This window comes from Hippichthys cyanospilos, chromosome 10 (assembly GCF_059441005.1).
Source record: "Hippichthys cyanospilos isolate Australia breed blue-spotted pipefish chromosome 10, RoL_Hcya_1.0, whole genome shotgun sequence".
NCBI classification, from domain to species: Eukaryota; Metazoa; Chordata; class Actinopteri; order Syngnathiformes; family Syngnathidae; genus Hippichthys; species Hippichthys cyanospilos.
This window is the reverse complement of record NC_142378.1, coordinates 10,056,097-10,080,134: the sequence shown is the minus strand read 5'-3', so window position 1 is coordinate 10,080,134 and position 24,038 is coordinate 10,056,097. Positions and strand designations below refer to the sequence as shown.

Below are 24,038 nucleotides of genomic sequence, written 5' to 3'. Positions count from 1 at the left end.
TCAACTTTCCTTGGATAGCGGCTTCAAAGTATCACCTAGCAACTACAACATAAACCCAAAACCATGCAAGCTATCTTTATAATTGATTCATCATCATTGCACTTTGTAACCATTGAAACCAATATCTTAATCTCCTGAGAGTCATTTATGACCACTGATGTGTTCTTTTTGTCTCAGCAAGGCATCTAAGTTACTTGCAAGCAAGACCTCCATTGAGCACTCTTGGATTTAGTAGGGTAGCTCGAAAGAGTCAAAAGCTAGAGATCAAAATCAAATGTCCACTATAGTGGACACAAAGTAATTGGCTAGGTCTTGCGACGTTAACAGAAAATATCATAACCTTGGTAATTGGTAGGTGGAAGGTCTAATAGGTGTGAGTGTTGTGAGTCCATGTGTGGCACTGGTACTACGTGCACACTGCCTCCCAACCAGTCAGCTGATGGGAACAAACACGACAGAAACTGTTGGACATGTTGGACAGTTGTATGGTTGCAACTTCGTGGAAACAGTTTGGAACAGTCTCAATGTTTTTTTTTTTTTTTTTTTTTTTTTTTTAATGCTTTGGCACCATTGTATTTATCAGGGCACTTAGGTCACCAAAGCAGTTGCTCCTGGAAGTTACTCGGTTCAGGCTCACTAATCGTGGGGCCGAACTTTCTCTGTGCCCCCCCCCCCCCCACACACACACACACACACACACACACAGTCTGTTGCACATTTTAAAACTCAGCTGAAAACCCATCTCATCCTTCATGCACAATCATTTATTTTGTATTTAGTAACTGTACAGCACTTTGGTCATACCTTTGAGGTTGTTTTTTTTTTTTTAAATGTGTTTTATATATAAACTTTGACTTGACTTTGAGAAGCTCCTTTTCCATCAAGGCATGTTTGTTTCTGTGTGGCGTAAAATAACTACAGAGCACGGAGAAAAATCCCCATAGAGAAATTCCAACTTATACAAAGTCTTCGTCCAAGTATGAAAGACATTATATCAACAAATGCTAATTCCATATTTCTTCCACTTTTCAGTTCCACATAATGTAGTATGTGAACCTCCTGAAAAGAAGATTATATGGACATTTCTCCAAAGAACAATTTCCAAATGTGATTCATGACACAGCTGCCGAGTGTCAATACGGAGAGGCTCTCTTAAGATGAGCGATGGGCTTGAAGCACAGCTGCTTGAGGTATATCCGGACGTTCGACAGTCGCCAGCGAGGCCCTCTCACCGCCATCATCATTTGTAACATAAGACAGGTTCATAGAGAAGATGTGGAGATTGGAGATCTAAAAGATTCTCAAGTACAAGCCCTGATCTTATTGCTTGTATCATTCTCGCGTCAAAAAGTTCATAAATGATTGAGCAGACGTCCTCTGCAGTTTACTTAAAGCTTGCGGTCACATGAGTGGCCAAAATAGAGCCCAGATCTTAGGACTTCCGGCTGTCAGCGCCATCAAAAGTTGCTCTTTGTGGAGAGGCCAAAGAAGAAAGACGCAATCCTCTTACGATCCGGCGCATAAAAAGCAGCATACAGAGGAGGGCTTCAGGAGCAATTTCCCAGCAAAGCGCATTTGAACTTCAGTGGAAGAGTTGATGAGGTGATTCTCTTTTGAAGGCTCTCGAGAAACGCGGATAAAAAGGACAGAGAAACGTCTGCTAAGTGACGGGACGCACGGAGGGAGAGCTGGCTTCTGCCGACGTCCCTCATGTCAACGCAAATAAGGCGAGCCGACTAGCCGGCCAACGACAACAACGCGGCTCTTTGTGTTACAGATGGTCAGATGGAGGTGTTTTGCCCACATATCTCCTCAGCCTTTTAATTACAATAAGTTGGTGCCATAATAGGATTGTCGAGCAGCAAGGAGTGACAGCTTAAAAGGAAGGCTTTCCAGTTGAAATGTGCCTTTGAGGGCCGATTTTCCAGAGCTTTCTTGCTTCACTTTAAAGCTCCATCCAATTGAGCGGGCCTTTCAGTGTAGCCGGGATACAAATCCACTGCCGGCGCAGCTATCACAGGACCAGAATGAGCATAAAAAAGCTGCATTACATCTTCTCCTTGCCGGACCCTTCCACAGTGCGAGGCGGTCCACTTTGGTGTGCCAAATGACTGTGTTACTGGGATTGGTCATAGGGAAGTCAAAGAATTGCTGGGAAGACAATGCTAACGGCTCTCCATCTTACAGTATTGGAGAAGTGCAATTGTCATGCTGCATCCTTGCCAAGATGCCTCCTCAGGGCCAGCCACCAATCACACATTTACAGAGGCTTATTTTTCTCCATTGTGCCGTCAAGGTACTCCACCACTCTCATTTTTGTTCGTGGCTGACAGATTCCATGAGTGCAGGCCTGTCACTCGCTGTGTCTGCGAAGCGGAGGATTTGTGGAAGTGATAACCGGGAAGTCGAGCGTCACGCCGGTCTCGCGATCACTTTGCGGTGCACGCTCAGGCGATCATTCGCGCCTTTTAGTGTGCACTGCTATATTTCATATATTTTTTTGATACAACTTGTTTTGTGATGCAGAAAAAATAACCAACAAATCCAAAGAAAGACTTTCTATTCATACCTAAATAAAAATAAATAAAATATAGGCGTAATAGATGAAAAAAAATAATTTAAAAAAACATTTCATACTCCTTATAATCAGGTGGCAATACTGTACAGTAAATCAATAAATTGAAACAATTTAAAGCTCTCCAAATTATTTCTGGGGCAGTGGTTCTCAACCTTTTTTAATGATGCACCCCCTGTGAAATACTTGTTTCTTCAGCCAAGTACCACCTAACCAGTGAGAAGCCCTTTCAAATGAAAAAAATACAAAATAAAAAAACATTTTACTGTGCAATTCTTCTCTCATTTATTAAACATTGTAAATATCTGTTTTATTTCTGGGCTCGCTATATTGTTAGAAGGGTTTAGTCACAGCGGGACGTTGCATAACAATATGTTTGATGTTGTATTCTTTGGAGTATACAAAAACTTCAAAATGCGTGAGGATGAGTGAGAATGCGTGTGCAAGCACGAAAAGATAATTGCCACGCTATTTGATTTTGTCCCAGCTGTACCTGCTAGGCTGGTTTTGTGGGGCTCTGGTGTTTAAAAATGATAATTACAATTCAATTTAGACATAAGATGGAAACAGAGAGAAATTATTTCTAAATACTGTCGTTTGTTATAATAAGTTTCTACTGTCAGGACAAAAACCGTTTCTTTATGTGCGACTATTTTTTCAAAATATTTTTAAAATGTAAAACTTTTTTTTTTCGGGGGGGGTCCTTTTGTCTGAATTGTAACAAGTCAAACTGCAGTATTTGCATCTGAAGTGAACATTATGCATCCTCAGGAATGCCAAGGAGTTGAATGAATGTGATGGACAAGAGGTCAAGACAAAAAGAAAAGGCTGAAAGAAGTGATGTGCAAGTTGAGAAAATATTTTAGATTTTAATGTGCGTGTGTGTGTTTGTGGCGGGGGGGTGAATGTGTATGTGTCAGCAAACAAAGAGCACAGCTAAAAAGAAAAAGAGAAAGAAAAAAGTGTGAGTGAGTGAGTGAGTGCCTGGCGCTGAAGAGCAGCCAAACCCTGCGGCCCTCACCTCAACCACATCTTCATAAGCTGCAGCGCCCCCCTCTTTCCTCTCTCCAGACCGGCCTCTGGGCCTGCAATAAATACATTTTCAATTACAAGCACTGGGGAGAACAAGAGGAAGAGGAGGAACGAGGAAGGTAGAAGGGTGGAGGGCCCTCCAGGAGATTGACATAATCCCCTGGCTTGACACCTCTGACCATATCATGTTTATCATGAGTGCGTATTGACACATATGGTCTCATCACTGCTGACTGCTTGCACTCGGTCGTAGGATACCTGCAGTAAAATTGAATCTGCGTTACCCACATGGATCGTAAGGCTTCAGGAGCTTGGATGTGCGTTTGACAGATATACCATCGCCAGCAGTGCTTTTGAAGCTCAATATAGTCGGGACTCTTATCACGTACCTCCTACCGGATATCCATTGTCTTAGTTTTTACAATGAAAACCTCTATATCCCAGTTAATATATCAGGAACAAGTATACTATTTGGTATGCAACAATCTAATAACGTTCAACAATATAGTCAGAGTAGCAAATTGTGGCCCCCATCTGAACACTTGCGTAAACACCACACCTTGAATAGACGCCTCAAGGGGAAAAAAGCCAACACAGACGCCAACTCTAAAACAATCTTTGTTGTTTAAGACCGAAATGACACTCTCATCACAATGCAAAGCGCAATCAGGACTGACTGCACATGACCAAGAGCCCTCGCATGTAAAGTTATAGAACCGTTGAAGTTTCGTTTTTGCTCAGCATGCAATGGCGCAGCACATATGTAAGAGATTGCTCGTTCTGCTCTGGCAGGTCAGGCATGCAGGCAAAAACCAGAGCAAAACTTCTGTTTATATGTAAGAAGCCTGTTTTGCTGATGACTGAATGAAACAGTGCTTTTTCATCCTTCACCGGAATCATCAGCAAACGGGTTGCTCCTGATGAACGTTCATAGTCCATCACTTCAGTTTCACTAACTACTAATGGGAATGCACCATGTGTCTCTTGCTGGGTGGACTACAGCGGAGTTGTTTTGGGAGGAGTGGATGAGGAGCTCCTTGTCCTACTATAGAAACAAAAAATCATTTGGACATTGCTAATCAATCTGGTGACCTTTGGTTGACATTTGCTAAGCCCGTTGCTAAGCCCGTTGCTTTTTAAAAACATTTTCAAAGGGCCCATATTTTAAACATTCCGCAGTTAAACATATGCATATAAATTACATTTGGTACATTGGCAATTTAATTTATTTATTTCATTCAAAAATGAGGTTTTTAGGTATTGGCATATCTAACAAAAAAGTGAGAAGTCTTGTTGACTGAAGCTGTGCTAGTCACTGTGGGGCTTCGTCCCCCGGTCATGACGCTGTTTGAAAACCGCCGGGTCACGATGAAACAATAACAACAAAAAAGCAAATGTAAAAATCAGTAACAGTAAAATTAAGTAAGCATTGTTTAGTAGTAATTTTTGTGCTTTTCCCCATTATGCCATTTAACTCATGCATGCTAACAAATGGATAAGGCAAACTATAATACATAGCAAACAGAATGTAATACTTCATTCTAAGTGTTTGGGACAGTAAATATTGAACAGCTTTAACATTTATGATTGTTGTTCCTGACAGTACATATTGAACATGGAAAAACATCCACAGGATCATCGTCCGAGAAAATCTTTGATCTATAATCTGGCCTTTGCCGTCTTTGATGGGAAGTGGGTGTAAATGCACAAATTTGATTCAATTGTGGGTCTGTGTTACCTTGCCTTTAGCCAATGTAAGAACATTTTCAATCTATAGCCTTGGCTATTCTTGATCCAACAAATAACTCAAGCCGGCAGTGAAAAAACACCAAAGACCGAAGGTGGTGTGTTTTTTCCAGCAGAAAGCGGAGTGCTGCCTCAGCTCCTGTCACTATTGCGCCGCTCTGGCTGACGCTCTCTTTTCTGAGCACCGTGACCACTGTGGTAATTACCTGAAGAAAAAAAAAGGGCGAGGGAGGCCCAGCATTCCGGGAGTGTCACAGAGGCTGTGTTTGTGTGGGCTGCCCAATTCCCTGATTCCAGGGTGGATGTGAAGGGATTTAGCGCTGCGAAAATTTCCCCCACGCCTCATGCTCGCCTGTCACTCGTCCACGACTCACCCCACCCACTCCTTGATCTCCCCTTGCCTCCCAACAGGGGAGGAGAAAGCGGGTGGGAGGGGTGCGACGTGCTGGAGGTCAACGTAAGTATGTGGCCGGCCCTCCCTGGGTGGGAAAGGTCAGGAAGGTTGGGCGGACCGACGGGCGCGCCGATGTCGACCTTATTGCTGATGCTGTAACGAGAGCAAAGTGGTACAGTTTGAGGTCACATTCAAAATCGAATCATGTGTGTGTGTGTGAAGGTTTCATTGTCTGGCAGTGGCGGTGCGGTACGCTCCCCGGAGACGGCCAGTTTGCTGGCGTCATCGGCGCTAACGAGCGGCGCGCTGTTGCTGTTTCCACGGGGCTTGCCAACAGCTCCCACACAGGGCCCCATTTCACGGCTGCGTGCTCAAGGTGTGGGACCCAGCGTGGGCCCCGCAGCAGCTGAGAAAAATGATGTTTAGATTGCGTGTGAGTTAGGACAAGATGCGGCCGCCGCAACGAAACCCCGCGCCGTTCTTTCGCCTCAATCCAATCAGCTCGCCTGGGGGGGGCCACCGGTCTTGCCATGCAGGGGAGTTCTGGGAGCTGTGGTCTGACCACGGGAGTCAATGTGATTGAGGTCTCACTTGAAGCAAGCTCACAGCTATTTCGACAGATGCTGGCCTCCCTCTCGGGCTGAGGTCTGCAATTTTGCAGGGCATAAACACAGTGAGCGGAGGCCAGGCTGGATCTCCAAAAGCCCCCGGGAACACAAAATGGCACACGACAACATTGCGTGGGCCGCTGAGGCTTTGGCAGGCACTCAAACAAGCCTGTGCATGACTGAGGCCAGATGACCAGAACCCAAAAGTGAATGAGGGCGAGTGTCCGAGGAACACGCCCACTGTCACATCCAACTGGATTGTCTTGTGCAAGCTGCTGAAATCATCACGGGTTGTTTGAATGAGATTTTACAGAGGAGTCATTTTGACAAAGTAAAAGAGTAATTATTAGTACACATACAGTAGGAATAGCTCAGTGGGTATTAGTGTTTGCATGTTCTCCCCATGCCTGCGCAGAGTTTCTCCAGGTACTCCAGTTTCCTCCTACATTACCAAAAATATGCATGGTAGCTGTGAATGAATGTTTGTCTCTGGGTGTCCTGCGATTGGGTGGCAACCACGTCCTTGTCCATCGGCCATTGCTCAAAGATGGCTAGAATAGAAAATGGATGGATGGATTGATCAAAACATGTTTTTTGTGTGACTTTTGAGGGAAAGATTTGACGTAAAATTAGAGTTGTTTTCCAACGTTTGGTGTCCATTGTATATTGTATATTGTAACACAATAAACCTATCGTCATGAGTCAAAATAAGCCAAAACAATGTATCTTTTTTTGTCTAAATGAAGACTTAAGACGCCATACTTATGAAGCTACACCAGGGTTAAAACAATTCCCCATTTGAATCAACGTGCATCTTGGAGACAATGCAGAGGCTGCCAGTGTTATTTACTGTAATGAGGCGGGCCTCCATTGAGAGCAAAGTGCTCTTTGGAGACCTCAAATTTAGCGTAGTTGAATGAAACCCACTCTGAAAGCACGTCAGTCTAAATAAAGCTTTTTGACCGGCAGCCACAGTGTCGCCCTCCAAACTAAAAGAGTGCTGAAGAGATCATATTTACCCACCATTCAGACTCCTTTATGCGCGCCCATCAGCCACATCCTATTCGGATAAATCAAGGACACGGGGAGCGGCCGGCACACTGGAGTGTATTTTCCACAGTCAATTCACAGCGGGGCCCGACACAACCCTGGGAAAGCAAATAATGCGGATTAGGCTTCTTCAAAGGGTCGGCCATGAGAAAGATGGTAGCGGGAGGAGCAGACAAAGGTGGGGGTTAGCAATACATACATATCTTATCTGTTATGACAGTACGATACACACGGAAAGCTTGCATGATGTATGGGACAACCTTGAAGTGAGGTGTGGGCCTCAGGTGAATCAGGAAGGAGGAAGATAACATGTTGAGGCATCGACAGTTAGTGCGTGTGCACATGGAAACCACTTATCTGCATTTTGAGAGCACAAAGAGTTCAACTGAGGATGTCTGTGTCTCATTAAAACCAACAGCGTCCCTCCGCAGCAGACAAACATGGATCACTGGGAAGGCCGCTTCCCCTGAAATGTGAAGGAATCTGCATTGCAACACACACAGAAAACACAGCACGTGACCTCCAACCGCAACCATAATAACAGTCAAGTGGGTTAATTTATAAGACATGAGGCAGTTTAGACAAATTATGCATGCACACACACACACACATTTGGGATCAAGTACAATAGTACTCCATTACATGAAGTGTGCATGTATTTGTCTAGCATAATACTGAGCACACCTAAAAATTAAGTTGAGTGAAATTGTGCACGTGAAATAGCAGGGTTTTTAGAAGAATCAGCAAAATCTAATATAATGCTTTATATTCCTCTGAAAGGAATAATACTATTTCTTTCAAAATCAGAAATAAATAACTGGAACATGCAGCAACATATTGCTAAATTGTATACCTGTGGTTCCTTTATATGACTATTTTGTTAAGTTTTATAGAGCATCACATTGTCACTAGTGACACAGTTTTCAAACAGATGAGCCAGACATAAAACAGATGATGTTACACAACCTATATTTTGGAGTGGCTGAATAAAATCTGCATATATTATGTACATACGTGTACAGGGACACTCAAGAACAACATTAATGTGAATACTTGTCTCTCAGCATTCATAAAATGACTTCCTCTCCTTTTTATCTTTCATGGCATTCCCCCTCCCTGCTCGGCGTCATTTCCCAAAAGTAGGACCCCCCCCCCCACTCCCCCCTCCCAAATATGAGCACACACGCATGCACACACAAGGCATAAACACACACGCGCAGAAACACTTACACATGCAGGCACAGCGTACTTTCCCTGAGGTGGTTTTGGCTGTAAGATGATACCTCATCTCGGAGCATTTCACACATGCCTTCCCGGACAGTTCCCACACTCCCGGCTGCCTCAGCCTGTCTGACCTTTGCCAAGCCCGTTGCCCCTCCGCCCCCAGCCCACTCCTGTGCTGCCTCCCCCTCCACTTCTCCCGGGGTCTGCGGTTTGGACAGCTGTGGCCAAGCTGGCTGATCAGCGTGTGGAAAACATCCGCCACACATGGCGGGCTGCGCTGGGATCTTTTCAGCCTGGGCTCATTGGCTGCTTCTTAGTCTTTTGAACATTTCATCATTATATTTTTTTCAACACTCACATCTTATGTGCACCTCCTCAACAGTTTGAGGAAACCTAAGCAAATTTATTTCGATTAAAAACCTACACATTATTGTTGTCCGCATTACTTGGAAAAAAAACACAACGATCATGACAGCAATGTAATCCAGCAATAATATAACTGTTGATATACTATGGGCATATGACCTAAAAGCCATATAGACCCAGTCAATCCCAAAGACATATTATATATATATATATATATTTTTTTTTTTAGCCTCAGTGGAAGTGTGGTCATCTCCCAACTGAGAGACTGCGGGTTTTGATCCATGATCATTGTTACCATGTCAAAGTGTCCTTGAGCAAGATCCTCAACACACAGCTGCCTCTGATGGGTCATCAAAGGTAAATGAGTAGTTGGTGTAAAGCGCTTTGTATACTTAGAGTAGAAAAGCACTGTATAAGTGAAAGACCATTTACCATGAATCAAGACAATTTTCACACCAGAAATTCCAGAAGAGTATTGATAATGATGATTTATTATTATTTATATTGATGTTCATTTTATTATTTATGAGGAAAGGTGCACTTACTTTTGAAAATTTTTTGCAATGACACGAAATGTTTATTGATGCCACAAATGTATTTACCCATTATTTTTCTAGTTGAACTGATTTTTTCCCCCCTCATACTTGTTTTTTTTTCCTTTGGCCCTAACTTACTTGCCCATGAGTAATCGTACCAACATTATATATGTCCTTTCAGTAGTTCTATTTCTTTTTATTTTGTTTCATTTCATACTGGTTATGGTGTTTTTGTAGCACACCGCACACAACCAGACATCACACATGCCCGTCTGATTCCAAAGGCCAAGTTCTGACAGATGAGCTACCGCCGCCCAGATTTCTGAGTCCATAGTCCTGAAGACTCGTGAATCTTCAATAAAATAAGTTTAGTACCGGAGAAAAAAATGTTGGGGTATTTTTTGCAGCGCGGTCCTAATCCCCTGCAGCATGGCTCCAATTTAAGGTACATAAACAGGCCCAGTCACACCCCAAGCAAACACACAGCCACATACTGCACACACTGCGCGGACACACGATCAGCATCAGCACCGCCAACGCACTTCGCCTCCACATGTGAGATTGATTTGATTTTGGATTTTATCCAAGACTTTCCCCCTTTTTTTCGCAGACGCACACACACACACGGTAGAACGTGTGCATGACCGAGGGCAGTGGACTACGTGAGAGTGAGGAAACATCCAAACGGCGCCGACAAGATGACTCACACAACGTGCGTGTCTATAGGTGTTCACGTCTCCAGCAACACAAAAGCAGACATGGTGTGTTCTGATCCAACTCCTCCTCCGAGTCTCCTCTCTGATTGTGTGCTCTCTTTCGCTTACAAACACTGTGAAGTCTTTCCTCCAGTTTCCTCACCTTGGCTGCTTTACACCCGGATGAAAAATGAAACGAGATGAATAGACAGAACTGTGTAAGATGGAGGATTACACCTCTAGATGGAATTCGGAAAAGCTGTACTGTTAAACAAACAAAAAAAAAAAAACCACCCAATCTTGATGGTGTTGCTGACACCTTGCATCACATTTTCATGCCATATGAGAGAGGATTATGATAGGGGAACTAAAGTCTTGGCAGGGCGTTCATAGCTTGACCTGAGAATTGGGAGATTGTGTTTGAATTCAGCATTGTCTCAAGCACACAGTCACCACAAACTGGAATGAAGCTCAACCATGCAAATCTTGGCGAATTCAAAATAAACTGAAGCTTTTGTCACTTCCATTCAAATCTTCTATTGCAGAGCAGCTCAGTGTATAAGGACTTGACTCTGGGAAATAAAGGGTGATACCGATTCTTGTCTTGCCGATGATGGTCTATCGTGGTTTGTCATTCTAATTTAATAACCCAGACAACAACACCATTACCACTACATTGCTTGCTCCTTTTCCCCTTTCACCTGTAACAGGTGCCTGACTTTAAAGTATAGCCGCCAACTGAAATAAGTCACACTTATGCGGGGTTGAGTGTGTCTCTTGATTTGTGAGGTAATAATCCAAATGCCTTGAGATAACATTTTGTGAATTGGGGTTGTAATAATCGACTTGATATTTCTAGTGCTAAGTGCAGACCTGTGTTAGGTAGACTGGCTAGAACAAACCAAATGATCAGTCCTAATTGAACCATGAGTTACTTAGTTTACTGATTTACTTTCTGTATTTGTTATCTGACTGGTCAAAGCAGGCATTGTTTGACTTTTTCCATGTCAGCCGACACTAGGGTTATAAATTATATGACCAACCATCGAGAACTGGCATTAGCCACAACATTATAAAAAAATCAAATTAAGCCATGGCTTGCAAATTCTGTCCAAAGAAATTTTTGGACACATACAGCACCATTTCAAACTTTGACACAAAAAGCAGTAAGCAGCCTTCCGCTGGTATGCGTTCAATGAATGGCAAGCGCCGTGTTTCTCTAGTTTTGTGGTCACCAAAGTAGCATTTTTCTGTGATACAGTTTACTCTTGACCTCACCTGGATATAGACTTGAACTTGGGCTTAGACCTAATGATTTCAGACTAAGACCTTTGGAACACAAAATTGGATTCAATAAAGGTGGACTTGACTGCAACCCTGTTTACGGACTCCTTTGTTCAGCTTTGCATATTAATAGAGAAAAAGTTGCTTGCGTTTTTTTGTTAAGTGTTTGCAAAAAGTGGAGAATGACCCAAGACTGGAAACCAGCTTGGCTTCGGTGAGACGAGGAATCTGGCATCCAAGAGCCGAGTCAGCGAGGTGGGGAATTTGGCAAGGCCTTCCAGTCTGCCTTGCGTCAAAACTTGGGAAATGATTGTCAGGACCCCCCCCCCCGATGACTTGACAAGATTGGTTGATCATCATAAATATGGGTAGATAGATGCATTGCCTTTCTGCTCTGCTAATGGAGAAAGAACCAGATTTGTAACTTAAATGTCATTAAGAAGGACTTGAAGAAAATAGTAGTTGGTTTTACAAGCTCTTTTTGGATTACAGGCTGGGGTGATAACAACCAAAGATCATTACAGATCATTACAGATTACAAATCTCTTTTCTGGAAACAAAGGACTATGATTATCTGAAGTGTTGAGTGGTGCGTGTGTTTGAGTGTTTCGCATGTTGGAATTGCCAGTAAAAAGAACTGCACACCCACGTTCAAACTGCATACCCACAATTCACACATACTCCCACACCAAAACTCAATAGCCTCCTTTTGGCCTCCTCCTCCTGCTCCTCCTCCTCCTCACCGCTCTCATCCACTCGTCTCCCACGAGGAACTCTTGCTCCAAGCCTCTGGTACGATCACTCACAGAATGGAGCATAAAGCAGCAATCGCTCAGCCCAGTGATGGAAAAAGGACACAAACAACAAAAAAGAGCAGCAGAGACAGAAAGCGGCAGGAAAAAAAGCATTAGGTTTAAGAGTGAGCATTTTCGTTCTTGCTCTGAGCTTTGGGTCCAAGATCACAGTGTCCCTGGATGCCAGAGTCTTTCATCACTTGGCAGCCTGACTCTACCGTTCACGTCTACCTCCTGGCTTGAGGCAAGTGAAGCACTGCTTGCTCTCCACACAGAAAACATGAAAAACAAAGGAGAAAGAAGAGCCGAGACAAAGAATGTGAGGTAGGCTTTCATGCACAAAACACCTCTGGACTTGTCCGTGGTCTCTTCATGGTGTGCCCTCCTCCTCCTCCTCCTCATCATGTCCCGATGTGCTTTAGCTCCACAAGTAAACCACTTGTTGTTATATAATCTTCAGATGTGGCTCACGTCCAGTGTTGAAGACCTCCTTAAGGAAAACGAGGTAGAATATGTGATGCGGAGAGGCAGAAAAGAGTCACCTCTGATATTTTCCTCTCATTTTTGGAAGGCCTCTCTGGTATCATTATTGAAATCGCAAAAAAAAAAAAAAAAAGTTTGATGCCTTTTGGGCAAGAGGCAAGAGTTCACATGCTGATCTTCACAAGACTCCCTGACACCACCAAGCTGAGGTTTTGTGATTTATTCATAGTATATTTCATTTTTATATTCATCTTATGTATGGACAATATAAAGTCTTCTATTCACCAGGGAAGCATGTTTTTGGAATGTGAGAGTAAGCCATAGAGAACATACAAACTCTTAGGCAAGAGGCCCGCAACTGAGAATTGAACCCCAAACCTCAGAGCTGTGAGTTAGGCATGTTAGCCACAAGTCCACAAGTTGTATTGTAGTCACGACCACACCAACCAAGACCAAGAAATGATTATCAGGATGAGAGAGTATAGAGACTGAGACACAAGCAAGACTTCTGGAGGTCAAAACCAGGACATTACAAAGACCTTGTTAGAAAAAGGGCTTTAGGTTATTAGGTTTTCTATATACAGTTTAAAGGAATAAAAATTCAAGATTCAAAGTTTTTATTTTCAAGTGCACAGTGCAGAAAAATAAGTTTTTCCGTATAATGAAATTCTCACTTTGCTGTCCACACGAATGTTGTTAAAAAAATACCAAGTTAGGATATAAACAACACATAAGTAGCAGAGCACACGTACGAATCATAAGTGGTTGGGTTTTGCACATACACCTTTAATAATGAGCAATTTTGCATTGTGAATAAAATAAAGTGCATATGTACGTTGTAGTTTAGGGATATAGGGCTATAAAATTATGAACAATGCACAGTGCAATTTCTTTCTCTCACAGTGAATTACCACATGAAACATCAATGCATGGTACTGGACACAGCAGCGTACAATGATGACATAAATACTACCTGGCATATCCAGTTGCCTCCCCATGTCTGCCCATAATTTAGCTTTCTTCACTTTGTCGACATATACACTCATAGATATCATAGAACGATACATGCCAAAGTGACAAAGTTATCTGCTCTTCTGTCCAGATGGACATTGTACTTCGAAATGAACACAATGTGCAAACTGACTGAAACTGACTCTGATTGTTTATTTGCATTTGTCACTCCCTGGTTCTGACCGGTGCACTGATTCACAGCCAATCAGTGGTCGCAGTGGGATGCCGATTCAACATGCCGAACCCACTGAATGCGTCCCCCGATGCCCTGACAACAGTTCAGTTTTTTTTTTTTAGCTAATCAGACACCATATCCAATACCCAGACACTTCTCAACTACCAACATCGGATTAGTCAATCGAGGCCTTATGAAGTGGTCTTGAGACCACAACATTAGTCCTCTGTGCTGCTTACAAATGAAAAACACCTTTATTTCATTTGAAATGACTTGACTAAGTGTTCGGCAACAATAAGAATAGTCAAAGTCAGGTAAATGAGATCACAACCTCCCACAAGGCGAAGAAACTGCACCAACTGTGCTGAACAATCTTTAATACTCTCACTGCTGAGCTTGAACACAGGGTCCCACAGGGCTTGATAAAGCACCCCTGCCATATGCATTCTTTCGCAGTGGATATGCCACCATGACCAAGACACTTGGGCATGTCAGACAGGGCCTGAGAGGAAGACTGATGCATCTCGTCATTAAAGACTGGTGGGCTTCCCCCGCGGTGAGATGTATGTTCCCACTGTGAGGGCCCAGCGGGAATCCCCTGGCACCCCGCTACGAGTTCTGGGAGCGGAAGCATCTGGTGGATGACGTCTTCTGTCTCGTACATGGGCCAAGGAGGAAAACACACGGATGCCAATGCAGGCATTCCGTCAAGTAGTATATGTACTGCCAATGTGGTTATGGACCGCAATCTCAGACGCAAACAAAGGTCTGAAGCAAAACAGCGGCAATGTTGGTCCCATGGGGGATTGCCCATCGCCCATGGCTCCTGCTGAGTCTGCCCAGTGGGAGCTCCGCCGCTAGCAGCTAGCTACTCAGCGGGGTGTCAGGGAGATGCCGACCGGGAAACTATACGTCTAAGGGTGGTGTAGTGACCATGAAGGCCTTGTGCCTCAAAAAGGCCAAAAAAAAAGCAAGCATTTGTCAGGCCCACAGCATATGATCTTAGACATGGCCGATTGTGTCGATTTATTTGTAAACGTTGTTCCCATGGCCCCAACCCAAAGGGTCCTGAGAAATTATTTCAGACAGCTTAATCATCATTGGGTCGCTAAAGGCCCGTGACTAAAAATTAACGATGAATAGATTGCATACATCTGTGAGTATTTGTTAAACCAAAAGTGTCATTTGTGATAACAGTTTAGGTTAATGCACTTGAACTAGAGACAGCTGCCTCTCCTTCCTAAAGTTCCCAAACATTTTATGTTTCAGGTTTTTGCTCTTCGGTGGGGCTGTTTTTTTCTACTGTTTTGTAGATATGCTGATATGTTTGTTTTTTTTTTTTTCAGGGCCGATTCAAATGCCGTTTTATTGCTAGTCAAGCAGGCTGATCAATGTTTGGAGCGGGTCTTCGTTTTAAGTAAAATACATTGGTATCAAACTTTGATTTTTTTTAAAATGTGTTTAAGCAAGCACAAATGAACTCTTAACTTTATTGTATATGTGTGAGTTCTTTTTTTCTTTCATCATTGTTTGAAAATTCTAACCTATTAAAAAAAAAAGCTCAGCAAGCTCCCAGGAACAACAGTATGTCTTAAAAAGTAAACTGAAACCCCAGTGTCAGCAGCGGCTCTTTGGATCTCGATGGCAAACATTCAGCAAAATTTCCCCAGAGTTTACCAAAAGGTTGACAAATGTTCACTAATTGTTTTAATGATACCTTATTTCCACGTTTGCTTATACTTCTTTTGTCACAAGGAAATTTTGCCTTCAAATCGAGCGAACGTCCGGAGACAGTTTGGCGACCTCTGGCAACATTTTGGTCAATATTTGTGCCCTTGAATGCACCCTTTGAGGTCATTTGCCAACATTCTCCACCAGTGGGATTGGGGCTTTAATATTGTAGCTCCCATTAATTTTCAATGTCAAAATGTCAAAATACCTAAAATGTTCAACATTCATGTATTTTTTAATTGCAAACAAAAACAAAAGCTGCACAGACTTCCCAGTCTAACTGAAATAAAAAAAAAATGTCCCTTTGGAAGTGCATTTTTAAATGATCTTTTATCAGTGGTCAGATTTCTAAAAAAGACCAATACTAAGAGTTGTCAAACTATTGAATATCAGGTTCAATAATCTGCCTGACCAGTGATTGGTATCTCCCTAATTTGTAGCACCTGAGTCCGTATGAAAACTGCATTTGGTGAAGCTGTGTATTTACAGTATGTGGAATGACTATATCACTGAGTTTTGTGAGGATAAATGTGAACTCTGATGTTAACTTTGGGAATCCAAACTCACTAATGTCAAATATGTTCAAAAGTGTCTTTTTTATAAAACATTTTGTCTGCGTGAATTGAGAACAAACTTCTTTGGTAAAATTAAAACCAAGTATCAACGTTTTCATTGTTTTCCAAATGCAACCAGTTGATCCATTAAGATCACATTTGTCGAGGCACCTACATGATTACCTCCAAAGAAAGCGACTTTACACCAACATCTATAAAACTGACAAACTACAAAATGTCTTTGGTCCTGAGGCCTCGTAGAGTAAACATTGTCGTTCTCCCGAATGCCAACATTGGATAAGAGGACCGAGCAGAGATTGATGATCCATCTTATGGCTGCTGCAGTTACCTGCCACAGTTCAGAGAGGACAAAACCTCTGGGCCGGGCCAGAACTAACTTAATTCTTGTCGTCCGCCCCTTTGCAAGGTATGGGAAAAATGGTCCCGACAGAAGAGTTTGAGAGATGAGAGAAGTGGAATGTGAATGGAGCCCAATAGTGAAAAGGACTGAAAGGAAAAGGAACTCAGTCAATGGGAAGGGGGCAGGAGAGTCTGAATGCACCACTGCGTCGTCTACAGTGTTGATATTTGCCTCAATGGTTTCGGCTAAAGTGAGAGCTTTAAGCCGCCCCGACACACTAAATTTATCCTTTGTGTACGGGGAGGCCCCTAGCGATGGCGATACAAGGTGAGGAGGCACTGGGGGGAGATGGAACCTGCTTGTCACCTCAATGGTCTCCTTTTTACCCCCCTGCATGGCCTCCGTGGCCCGATCCGCCCATCGCGACCATTCACGCGGTGCTCCAGTGGGAACGTTCGGGGACCCCGCGCTTTGGGACGGCCCGATATAATGAGCCCTTCTGCACGGCTTGAATGTAGCATCATTGTTCTTTGCGCAGCCATTAAACCACCTCCTGGGCAAACAAGAGCGTCCCTCTTCCTTTATGGGGCTGAAGAAGGCAACAAAGAGAAGAGTCATTGAGACACAGAAGAGCCGCCCTTTGTTTGGTGTCCTTTCTGCTGCTCTTCAATGCCTGGGCTGGAAAGGGGAGGACACTGTTGGTCTTTAGCGCTGCTCATATCGCTACAATCCCTTGTTTGGCCAAAGTGGAGATGTGAACTTAATTGACTTGAGTGGCCCCAGTGCACCGTGTAACCAATAACCTGGATGGGACACAGAGAAGGTATTGTGAGTCCTCAAGTGTTTTTGCCCGTCCCGACCGGGGACGCTGAGAACCTGCGAGGAAACGCTCGACGGCTACTAATTAAACCCTGGGGAGTTTGAGATCTCATGTGAAATGTCGAAATAGCGTCATTACATGATGTCGTACACCGCTATGGAAAGATAGGTCTTGGTGGCACGCTCATGACATATTTGGCAGTGTGGGAACAAATTACAGGGGTGCCTTTACTTCTCCGTGCCACAGTTAAACTTTACAAGTTATGAGCCCGAGCGTAGTCAATTTTTTTTCATTTTGCGTTTTTTTTTCTTACTTTGCGTTACACGCTACAGGAGCCTAAGGGCCAGGGCTACCAGGCTGGTAAACAGCTTTTACCCACAGCCCATTCTGAAGAAATCCCTCACGCAAAAATCTGCGTCATCACCAGTCACTTTACCGCATGCGCACATGCAACTTACAAATCTTGCACGGTGCAGGAAAGCTGCTAAATACATAATATTTTGCACTATCATTCTCATATGTATACAGTTGCTTCTACTGGATCTACTCCATAAAATGCTTAGAATGTAAGTCTACTCATTTATTAGTAGTTCATTATTACTGCCCTTATTGCCTACTTTATTATTTGCTCCATAGTGGAATGTAGTTTGCTTGGGGAAGTGAACAAAATGAGAATTTTATTGTGTAGTATTACCATCCGTATGAAAACTCTTGAATCTTGTGTGACAAAATTTGACTTACAAGTAATCTTCAGATACAGTGTCCTTTTTTGGTAGACTGCCGCGTATGTGCTTAGTGTAAAATACTGTATGGCACAGCTTTATTTTGGCGGAAGAGCAAATCTCGTCTATCGTGTTTGGGGAGGTTTCGTTTGTCTGTCTGGGTCTTGTGGCACACGCTGCCCTTATATTTTGGTAATTATACACCACAGGTGGTTGAAGGCAGTCTCCATTCAACGCATGGGATAATCACAATTTATCAATCAAATGATAATGATTACCAATTCAAAAATATTGTAATAACAATCCAACCTCAACACTGGTCAAAAATTTGACCCAAATTTGGGTGGTTTTGTATTGAGTAATGGGTTGTTTATTACAAAAAGAAACAAACAAGCACAGAAAGTTACATATCAATTCATATTTATTTATTTATTTATGTATTTATAAGCCAACCCAAATAGATAGATGGCTTTTTCCATGGAGAATCTTGATTTCACAAACCGTTATTCACTTAGCATTAGAACACACATTTGGTATATTTTAGGGACGTTCCAATACAAGTTTTTCTTGTATTGATATTGCAGCTCACAGTACTGTTTGATACTGATTGACATGATATCAGGAGGAATTATGCATTTTTTTAAAGTGACACTCAAACTGATAGCAAAAGTCAGAAACAGGACCCATATAATCCAAACATTTGTGTTAAATTCAATTCAGATCTAAATACAAAATAAATAAAGAATCCCTGGGGATTTTCTAACAATAACTGAAACAGATTTACGAATAAGTGAGCAAAATTTAAAAACATCGAAACAATTATACTACGTAGCCACCAATATGAGAAAATGTATTCTAATGTTGGACATGGAAGGAAATATACTGGCAAGTACACTGAAACCAGTTGATCCAATTGACTTAAAACCTTGTGCTTCGCATCAATTGAAAGAGAATTTAAAACACATTGAGAGAAGCTGAGCAAAAGCTTTTCGGTTGACTCGGGGCTAGAGAGCAAAAAGTCTTATCCTCTGCATTCAAGCAGGCACCCATAGAAGCAATACTGATTGATTGAGAGGTTAATTAGAAAAGTCACCGCTTTCCGGGCGCTGCCGATGGCCGCCGCGTCATCCATCTTGTGGTCTAATCAAGTTATCATATCAACAAATCCCCCGCCGGGGCCCCAGCGGCCGACACTGCCGAGAAAGAAACTCCGAGGGGGATAACAAATTTCGAGCAGCAGGACACTGAGAGAAAGGCACTGTCCTGCCAGGCACCAATGAAAGGTACCTGTGGCCTTCGGTCAAGCACCCCTCAGGGAGTGACACTCACGCTGGGCACCACGCTGAGGGCGTTATTCAATTAGGCATCCAGTTATGTGGGCAACACAATTCTGCTACCCGGTGGCCCTACAAGCCACCCACCGACAAAGGTGCCGGAAAGAAACGGCGGGAAGAATTCAAGTGAAGTGTCAGAATATGCTGGCTGCAAAGTGTCATCGAAAGGTTGTTAGTTCTTAAATGTGAAGGATAAGTTGCACTACTTCAGCAAAGACCGGCGGGACATTCGAGGGACCGCAACAAATTCAGAGTCACAAATGTAAAGTTTTGCCGTAAAAGCGCAATTGTTGGGCAGGGGAGGATTCCCGCTTCCCACGTCCGCGCCCAGTGTGATGACAGCAACGCTCAGCAGGAGTCAGTGGGGGAAAGGGGGTCGCTGGCTTGGCCCAACAGTTGACCTGCCACTCCAGCGCTACCTGCTGCTCGGCCACAAAGGGAGCCCCTCGCCGAGGCGCGTCGGGAAGAAAAGCCAGCCGGAGAATGACGGCGCTTCGGCTCAACAGAGCAGAGGAGCCTTGTCTATCCTCCATGACCACTCTGTCAATCCATGAATACTATTTACGCCACGGGAAGCCACTTTCCTTTGCTCCCTCTAATAGCCCCCCTGTTCTACCGTCTTCGCCTCGCACCCTGGCCGCATTCACAGGAACCCTTCTTCTCTCGTCTTTATAGGCCAAATGATGAGAGAGGCTCCCCAAGCATTGCAAATTGATTATGGCCCTAAATATTTATTACATGACAGCAGGAGGCCTGCACGGCGGCCATGTGAAAGAGAGGGAAGCGTGCTGACGAGAGGAATGCGGGCTCATCCTCATCATTATGATCACACACTTTGTCAGTGTCAAAGACACACACATACACACAAGCACGCATGCGGGCTAAAACGAGGACTAACTATGAAGATAGCTCACGGAGCATTAGAAACGGAGATCTACTTGCATCACAGTGGCTTTAACAACCAATTTGGTCATTTTCATGTCCACGCTTGAATGAGGATTATACGTAATTACATTACACAAATACACCAAAGTTAGGACGTTTCAAAGGCTATTAGCAGTGCCTGACCGATTAATCGGCCAGCAGATTAAATCATCCGATTATGGCCCTTCTAACGTAGGCCAAGAGGCCGATATTTGCAGACTAGTCTAACCTTTTTACATTTAGGTAGCCTAGCAATTCACAGCAGTTGTATATGAGTAACGCTGCCGCCATTATTTTTTACACAGAATATGTACCATCTATATTATAACTGTTTATGCTTAATTATATATAATTAAATCTGTTACCAAGAGCATTCTGTGGACATGTAATATTAATCTTCTAATTCTGACCACTTGCTTGTTTTTCCATCTCCAATTTTCACTTCACAAGATTCACTTCATTCAAATTTCAGTACATTAAAAAAAAATGCCATTCAACTGCAATATTTTCTTGATTCACAAATTAAAAATTAGAATTATTATTATTTTACAATTTCACTCCTCCAAAAACCATTCTTTTCCAATGAGAGATTAATCAAAAACAGATCATTTCCCTCAGAAATGATAAATATTGCTCTTATTTGACACCAAGATGAACAAAACTGTTTCCTAAAGGTTAATACTTTGAATGACCCAAATATACAAATATAATCTGTTTTGGACAACAGGTTATTTATTTATTTATTTTTTTTAACCAAGAAAGTCAGGAAAGAGGAATATATTGGAGGGTGTTTCCAAACCTTTGACTGCTTTGACTGCATTCTAATCATATAATTTATATGGTTTCTCAATAAGTTAACACAATGTTTTGTATATCTACTGTAAAAATCCAATGCAATAATTGTTTTGTACTATTGTTTCACAGAGACATTTACGTCAATATTTTATTTTGGGCAACTGTGTGCAGTGATGGTACAGAATATGTCTATTTTGTCTGTGGGAGGTAAACCTGGACCAAATCCAAATCTTTAACAGCCTAGGAAATGTGGTATTTGGGGTCTAGGTCATTAAATTCTCTTCCACCTTCGTAGGCTTTTGATTGTTATTTTTTAGGCTTAGAAGTACATTCTGGACATTTTCCCTTGCTGGAGGATACTGTACTGTAGCTTTACTGTGCAACATGAACCGACATAAATAACAATCTATACCGAGATGCTCTTTGACATCCAAGTTCAAAACAAACATTCCCATAAAAAAAAATCTATGGTAATTTATTCCAAACACAAACATTTGCCTTTATTAACATTTAACTGTTAGCCGAGGACTTAACCATGGTGTAATAATAATAATAATAATAATAATAATAATAATAATAATAATAATAATAACTCTAAAATGAGATTCAGCTGAAAAGCACAGCTTGTCTCTGGTCACTCCTTTCTTTTCTTCCACCATCTGTTCTTTAATCTTTACCTCAACAATTTGCTGAGTAGAGCAGATTCCTCACAGCTCCCTAAAAAGTGACAAGACAGTGGTAGTGGTGACTTTCACCTAAAAGCTCCATCAAAATTGGCATGTCCCAGACCTGGGCCAAGATGCTCTTGCTGCTCTGCTAATCGCCCACATCAGCAAAAATACAAAGGCAACTTGTCAATTATTATACTCCAGCAATGACTGGAGTGAATGGGGATGTCTAGAAGGAGTCATTGTGCGCTGATAGAAAAGTTTGCGGTTAGTTGATGTTCAGACGCGGTCCAATGTCCAGCAATGAAATTATTAACCAGAGACAGCCATTTATTTTGTCCAATGACAGTGCGAAAGACAAAAGCGCCTGGCCAATCATTGATTGTAACATGCACTTTGGGGACCGAGATCCACAGCTGTGGGACTGACCAACTTAGGGAAGGAGGGAGGTGCTAGTTTAACCAAAATGCATCCATTTTACAGGGTACCCTGACAGATGAGGAAAGTGACTGAATGCCAGATCAAGTAACACATCAAACTAGGGGCTTCATTTATGCTGACAATGCAGTTCCTTTCTTCATTAAAACAACACCACAAAGCAAATCCATCCCACAAAAAGTCAGACTTTTGTGTAGTGGTTCACTCGCCGGAAACAAAACCAGTCACATTGGTTGTTTTATATGCATTGAATCTGAGCAGCTTGAATATGATCGGCTAATAATTGCCAATTTATGCGAGCTCTGTAATCGGCTGTAATGTCATAATTTGCTGAACATTGTTTTGAGGGTAAACATTACACTTTTTATTTGCACTAATATGTTCATTTTATTGAGTTACAGAAATGTTTGCTGTTGCATCAGTTCTTTATTTGCAATATAGTACCTACTTAACACTGTAAGGTCATTTTATTTCAATATCATTCTTTAATTATAGCATATTGTTGCATTCATTATTTCTGTCTTGCGTTGTTTTTGTTTTCCCTGATTTAACTTTCACTTTATGACTGACCATTTCTTTAATACCTTCTAGAGGTCATTGATGATCATTGATGGTCATTGACTGACTATCTATCTATCTATCTATCTATCTATCTATCTATCTATCTATCTATCTATCTATCTATCTATCTATCTATCTATCTATCTATCTATCTATCTATCTATCTATCTATCTATCCATCCATCCATCCATCCATCCATCCATCCATCCATCCATCCATCCATCCATCCATCCATCCATCCATCCATCCATCCATCCATCTATCTATCTATCTATCTATCTATCTATCTATCTATCTATCTATCTATCTATCTATCTATCCATCTATCTATCGCCTAAAGCCGGGTCCCCCACACTGTTTAGAGTACTAAAATCAAACTTGCCATAAATTTAAAAGTCATGATATTGAACTTTTTAGACTAATGTCTGTCAACAAAAACTCAAATAAAAATCAATTATATAAATAATGGCCTCTTAAAGAGTGAGTAATGTTTTTCAGGGACACTTGTCTAAGACATCTGCCCTCAGTCAGAATGAAAAATCGAACAAACACAAATAGTATGCAATATAGTTGATACATGTTCATTACTTAACATTTTAATATTGTAGTGGGAGTCATTTCGTTAGTCAGTCAGGCCAAACAAAATATACCAAAAACTATCACTGCGTCACGTCACGTCAACCAAAAACCCACAAGAGATTAAAGATTTCGTTAGAGTACACATCTGAAGAAACAAACTCAGCAAGTGGTGATGTTGCTTTCTTTGGCTTTATGTGTATTGAAACCCAATGCAGAAGGGGAGGCAGTTACAAGGAGATGCGGGAGGGGGGTAAGTGGTTAGGTGAAGGTGGTGGGGGGGTTACAGTATGTGGCAGACCCCTGGCACACACATCACCTCCACTTTCCACGCTGCTCACTCCCAAGGCCGGTCTCCCCCATTGCCACTGCCCTCCTCCCTGTGCCGCTTTGTGTGCCCGCATAATCTCCCAGCAAAGGAGGCGACGCAGGTGGTCCCATCACCCCCCGCCCGTCTCCCCGGAATCCATCATCTAGCTTTTTTTCTCCGCCTGCATCCTCTCCTTCCTCAACACAAAAAGACACCTCCGTGGCAGAGATAAACCTATTTTAGGGATGCTGGAGGGGGACCCTTAAACCC

At 42.5% G+C, this 24,038-nt stretch overlaps 1 long non-coding RNA gene across 4 annotated transcripts; it reads right to left on the bottom strand.

Annotated features, from left to right (window-relative positions):
* Positions 1 to 719: 719 nt before the first annotated feature.
* On the bottom strand, positions 720 to 22,117 carry LOC148417034 (uncharacterized). 4 transcript variants are annotated; one of them, XR_015866904.1, is made up of 6 exons: positions 22,004 to 22,117; positions 21,892 to 21,931; positions 7,379 to 7,888; positions 5,560 to 6,906; positions 3,597 to 3,660; positions 720 to 3,511 (listed from the first exon to the last, which is right to left on the bottom strand). It is a non-coding gene; the product is annotated as an uncharacterized LOC148417034 (long non-coding RNA). The 4 variants fall into 4 exon arrangements; XR_015866902.1 differs by having other exon boundaries at positions 3,597 to 6,906; XR_015866903.1 differs by having other exon boundaries at positions 3,597 to 5,900.
* Between the last annotated feature and the right edge of the window lie 1,921 nt (positions 22,118 to 24,038).